Source organism: Rosa rugosa, chromosome 5 (assembly GCF_958449725.1).
Source record: "Rosa rugosa chromosome 5, drRosRugo1.1, whole genome shotgun sequence".
In the NCBI taxonomy this organism is placed as follows: Eukaryota; Viridiplantae; Streptophyta; class Magnoliopsida; order Rosales; family Rosaceae; genus Rosa; species Rosa rugosa.
Window position 1 is genome coordinate 15,651,192 of NC_084824.1, and position 6,135 is coordinate 15,657,326.

A 6,135-nucleotide genomic window follows, 5' to 3' on the forward strand; every position below is an offset into this window, starting at 1 on the left:
TTTAACATCTTATTATGTTATTAAATAGAGGGGCGATGTTCACGACAGGGCAGATCGGGTTGGTCAACGCCGAGGCTCCGTGCTCTCTACCGCGTCACAGGATATCAATCCTACGGTTTCGGATAATGACCGTCCGATGTGGCGGATAATAACCTATCAGTGTGTCTCTGAAACACGTGTGTATGTGGTCCGAAACAACAAATGTTCATATGGCGTTACTTTGTGTTGTATTGAATTCTCGAGTGGTTTTATTCAGACTTCCTAAATTGTTATATGAACCTCTTAATTTTTTGGTAATTTATAAAATCTTATTATACCCTTTATATAAAAATAAAACAGTGAATCCTTTGCTGAGAAGATATAGAGAGAGGGGAATGGGCAAAGGAGAGGGGACGTAGATATGTTTGAGTCTTTAATTAATAAGATACATGGAAGTATGGCTGTCAATTCCGACACGACCCGATAACAAGACTCGAAACCCACACGAAATCAAGCGAGTTGAACCCACACGATTAAAAAGCGGGTCAACCCGTTATGACCCATTTAAATGTTTAATAAACTCGTCAACACGAAGTGAACTCGTATAACCCGATTATGTTGTACTTCTTCTTGAAATTTTGGACGTTGGGAGTATTTGATTTCAGGATTGGACAATTTGAAATATTTTGCTTCATCAATATTGGATTTAATTATTTATGAATTATATACAATTATCTATATTCTTCGTCTTGTGGGGTTCTTAGTGAATTTAATCAATTTATGCATTTTTTTTAGTTAAATTGGTCGTACTTGTAACCTTTAAATGAGTCATTTTGTCCAACACGACATAACTTATTTATTAAATGGGTTAAGCGGGTTGGAAATGGGTAACCCGTTTAATAAGTAGGTCGGGTTTGGGTTTAAATATTTAACACGATTATTAAATGGTTTGGGTTTGGGTTTGTATCTTGTGACACGATAAATACATTGACCCGACACGAACCCAAACCCGACACTACCCATTGACAGCCCTACATGGAAGGAAGGATAAAGATAGCAGAAGCATAATACTTATGACGGGAGGTGGTGTTGCTCATCTAATTGATAAAGAACTTACTATTGCAATACATTCACATAATGAATATCCATTGAATTTTCACTTTGAAGCTAGCATGTTTTTCATGTTTTGGTTTAATTATGTCACCAATAATAATGTTTGATGATAATTTTAATTTGACCCAAGTCTTTCTACGATATAAATGGTTGATTAGATCAATAGTTGTGCATGTTTAATCTAATCATGCATGGTTTTTCTTCTAGCAAAGAAGGCAAAAGTTTCAATATTTTAATGTTTCGATGAGTTGTGAACAAATGCAATTCAAATTTTCATTTGATTTCTACTTGATTGTAGGTCCAGAGCAATTGAATTTTCAAAGGGTTTCTCATCCCATTTGTTCGCATCGATCTTCTTCCAAAATGAAACAGAAGAAGATAGGGATGAAAAAGATAAAATAAAAAGGAGGTGTAAATAGTAATTAAAAGGGATAAAATTGGAAGATTTGGGAAAATAAAAATCAATAGAGGTCCAAATATCAATTAAGGAGGTCTGAATATGTAATACCCCGAAAAATCCAAATTAAATTCCGTGGATTTTTAGAAATGATTTCACGATAGTGGGAGCAAGTACGAGGCTCGGAGAAGTTGTGGAATTAGTTCGAACGATTAATTTTCGAAAAAACGAACGTTATTTAGGGGCTCGCGAAAGTTGACTTTTTATACGTTCAAAATTTGGGAAAACTTTCTTCATGAAAGTTGTAGAGTTCGTCGATACGATCGCGTGCATATGCGGAACGCAAAAATCGGAGTTCGTATGAATTAGTTATGATTTTTTGAAAAAGTTTCCAATTTAGTATAAAGCTTCCATTTTTGGAAATTTCCAAAAATAAAAACTGATTTTTCCAAAATTGGAAAATCGGCTGCGATTTTAGTTCCCCGCCGAAAATCGCCTCCAAAACTTCGATCGACGATTTCTTCCTCCTCCGGCCATCGATCCTCACCAAACTTCTTCCATTGGCTTCGTATGGTCCTTGCGCACCTGTCTGTGGCAGCCTTTCACGGCGGCGCGGCCTGTAGCGGCGGCGGCAAGCCCGGTCCGATTTAAGCTCGATTTTGGTCAACGCCGGTTTTCTCCTAGCTCCGGCCACCAAAACTTCCGATCCTTGGCTCCATGAACTCCCCTCAACCTGCTGATCATCATACTAGGAGGATTGCACCTAGAGTGACCGGTTTCACGTTCGTCGGAGCTCGGTAAGTTTTCAATCCGAAACGAAAATCTTTCGATCGGTATATCTCGAGCTGTAGTGCATCGTTTTGATTGATTCTTTTTCCAGTGGGTTCCCCTTGATGTTATTAACAACTCTCTAGAAGGCATCGAGGCCTGAAATTGAAGCTTTGACGTCGAAATCGAGCCTTGCCGGATTCTGCAAAATTCTGGAATTTTTCCGACCACCAAAGCTTTCGATCGGTATATCTCGAGCTACAGACCATATTTTTCTGTGATTCTTGAACCAGTGAGTTCTTCTTGAGTTTCTTAACAACTCTTCAGAAGGAATCGAAGCCTTAAATTGACGTTTTTACGTCGAATTGGAGCTCGCCGTTTTCTGCAGTTTCTCGCCGGTTTCTGGAAAATTCCGGCCACCTTCATACTGTTCAAGGTAATTTTCGACCCCTTCCGGTCATTTTCAGACTTCGTGCTAGTTATGAAAGTTGTTAAGCATGATGAGAGGAAGAAGAGCAGCCCGGCCCCGACACCATTGGTGGTGGTTGGCGGCGGCTCTGCCACTAACTCCGGCGGCCCTTTCCGGCCACCTCCGGGGATCAAAAATATGGTTTCTGTACATTTTCAGATTCTATATTTCAATACGATCATTTTGATATATTATAAGCAATTTTTGGATATCGTATGATGAAGTTATGAATTTTTAAGTTTCGATCGATTTCGATCGTTAGATTTGTGATATGTGATGTTAGGACCGTCAGATGGACTTGTAGTTTTGATATGATGATCTTATGACTGTCCCAGTGGCTTTGTGTGGTCATGGGCGAAGATCCGACCGTTGGATCTTCGTATAATTGAGAAATGGTGATTCGGAAGGCGATTCGTGAGAATCCGACCGTCAGATTTTCATATAATTTTGTGGAGATGTTTGTAAGGATGATTCGAGAAGATCTGACCGTTGGATCTTCATTATAATTTTGGAGGATGATCCTAAGGGCGATCCGTGAGGATCTGACCGTTGGATCATCATTAAATTAAGATTCGACCGTCGGATCATCATATAATTAGAATCCGACCGTTGGATTTCAGTATATGTGTGGTTTATGAGTAATTTACTAAGTCAAGATAGTATCTGATTAGGTGATTGACGAATCGAGTTGGTGGACGATTCAGATGGATATGTGGCTTTTAGAAGACGCAGCTGGAATTGGAGGTGAGTAAACCTCACGTGGTTCATATTACGAACCCAATATATTTAATTGCTTTATTTTGCAATCATATGAACTATTGTTGGTGTATTAGACATTCCTGTGTGAATGTCTGTATATATATTATTACGTGAAATAATATGTATTGTTGGAGTTGTGTTGAGTTTATTGTTGAGAAACAATATATTGTGAGGGGTATTGAGTTTATTGTTGAGAAACAATATATTGTGAGGGGTATTGAGTTTATTGTTGTGAAACAATATATTGAGAGAGATGTTGAGTTTTATTGTTGAGGAACAATAAATTGTTGTGATCTGTGGAGATCAATAGGTCACGGGGTGACCATGGCATACTATCAGCGAACCACGCTCTCGCGCCGGGTAGGTGGAAACGATCAGTTAGAGCTCTAGTCTGTCTGCCAAATATTGAGTGACCTTATGGGGGAAATTGAGAGTAACTCATAAGTGTCTATATATATATATATGAGAGTGAGAAAGTAACGTGGGTTTGTGGTGGTCTTGTAATTTAATAAATCAACAGTTCTTTCTTGTTTACTCATACTAGCTGTCAAAAGCTTACCGGGTTTTGTGTTGTTGCAACTCCCGGTACACTATTCAAATTGTGTAGCGGGTAATCCTACAGGACAGGAGAACCAGGACGGTGATCGTGCGGTTAAAGCAATTGTTAGAGTTTTACAGCAATTGTAAGTTGTGAGGTGTGTTATGCTCATTTGAGCTTTACAATATTGCTTGTGAGAGTGGATTGTAATAATGAACTCGAAGTTTCGAGATTTGGATTTTGTAATTGTAATTATTCATGTTTCGGATTTGAATTTATTATTCAAAATTCGGGGCGTGACAGAATAGAACCACCCAATCGAATATAATCTCTTAATTATTATAGTTCACGGCTTGAGCTAACCCCGTCTATCGGGTGATTTATCTTAATCCATGAGGCCGTATCTATATATCTATATCTATCTATCTATAATATAAAGCGAATCGCTCCAGATTCACCTTAATATGGATTGTCCAAAACACTCTTTTAGTTTAAAAATAAAAATTCATAATGAAATCATCTAAATAGTTGTTTTAGTAAAATAGAAAGAAAAAAAAAACATAAAACATAAATAAAAAATTTAAGGGAGATTCTATTCATACCTCCAAAATTAGCATTTGGACCTCCTCACTTAATAGACCTCAAATTTACTTTTACAAATAACCAAATGGTATCTACATCTCCTTAATTTTTTCAAAATGCCCACCGTTCAATAAAATCAATAAAAGCTTCTTCTTCTTTTTTTCCAGGTTCTATTCATATCTCCAAAATCTGTAATTGGACCACCTTTAATTTTTAAATATTTCACAATTCTATTTTACCTTTGATACACTGAAGTTGAGTAAAAAGAATTGAGAAAATTGAGTAAAGTGCCTGCATTCATTTGTTACTCCTCCCATATCCTTCTATTATATATCAATTGAATGTGTTTGATTTGTCAAATGAATATGGAACATTTAGTAAATATCAAAGACGACAACATAGATGATTAGATCCTTTTTTTTTATATCTTGATATATATCTCAAATTATTCCTCATCAATAATCAAATTATTTGACGTAATACAAGACCATAATCTCGAATACATGGATACAAGACCATTATTTGATGTAACAATGAACTCATTAAACTATGACAACAGTAGCATACAAGACTATTTTCTATGGAGAGTTTCTATTAGAACCTCTTAATCTACTTACTAGACCTCCCTCATTTTTTAATTATTCAATGACATATTTATCCTTATGCAAAAAGACTGTTACAGACAACAAATTAATAAGAAAAATATAATAATGGAAACACATTTATAGTACTTTAATTATTCATTTCCATTTTAGTTCTCATTTCATATTTCTCATTTTCTTTGTTTATAAAAGCTATTGAAGAAGAAAAAATAAAGAGAAAATGCAGAATGAACAAATTTAATATTGCAACCTATCTAAAATCCAGCATGCAACCATAAAAACTAATCTTTGAAAATCCATAATTAAGCATGAAATAGTAGGCTTGAAAAACCCCTGATAAATTTATGTTAATTAGTTACACTATCTTTTTTCAATAAATTCTCAGATTTTTTTTTTTGAACAATATCAAGTTTCTTTAACAAATAATTATGGGAGCATTAAAACTCATCTTTAATGCTCCAAAACATTTTCTTTTATGAGTAAGGTTAAGTTAGGTATTTAAAAGAGGTTTAATTAGTAAATTTTACTCTTTAAAAAGCAAATAGGAGGTGTAAAAAGATGAGAGGTCAAATGAGCAAATATAGAGGGTCCCGATAGAAAAACTCTTTCCTGGGTTCGAGTCACCATGGGGGTAGGAGTGAAATCCTTTGATCATCTTTAAAAAAGTAAAAAAAAAATGATTATAGAAAAAATATGAGAACCAAACAAAAAAACAGATTATGTTACTCCTACTCGCATTTCTAGAAGGAAAGAGCCATGAGGACTCTTCATTTCCCTCCCTGCAGCATCCACTGCTAATCTTCATCAATACTAAAATTATTATGATAACTTAGAGCATCTTTAGCAATGCTAGCCATTTTAGAGTTAAATTTTAGCCAAAGTAGCTAAAAAGTCATTTTAGCTAGCCACTTTAGAAATACGTCTGTAT

General features: G+C 35.6%; 1 long non-coding RNA gene across 2 annotated transcripts; it reads left to right on the forward strand.

Annotated features, from left to right (window-relative positions):
* The first annotated feature begins 1,953 nt into the window (after positions 1-1,953).
* LOC133713094 (uncharacterized) lies at positions 1,954-4,227 on the forward strand. Of its 2 annotated transcripts, none has more exons than XR_009847774.1 (4): positions 1,954-2,286; positions 2,370-2,693; positions 3,062-3,470; positions 4,093-4,227. It is a non-coding gene; the product is annotated as an uncharacterized LOC133713094 (long non-coding RNA). The 2 variants fall into 2 exon arrangements; XR_009847775.1 differs by having other exon boundaries at positions 3,398-3,470.
* The last annotated feature ends 1,908 nt before the right edge of the window (positions 4,228-6,135 follow it).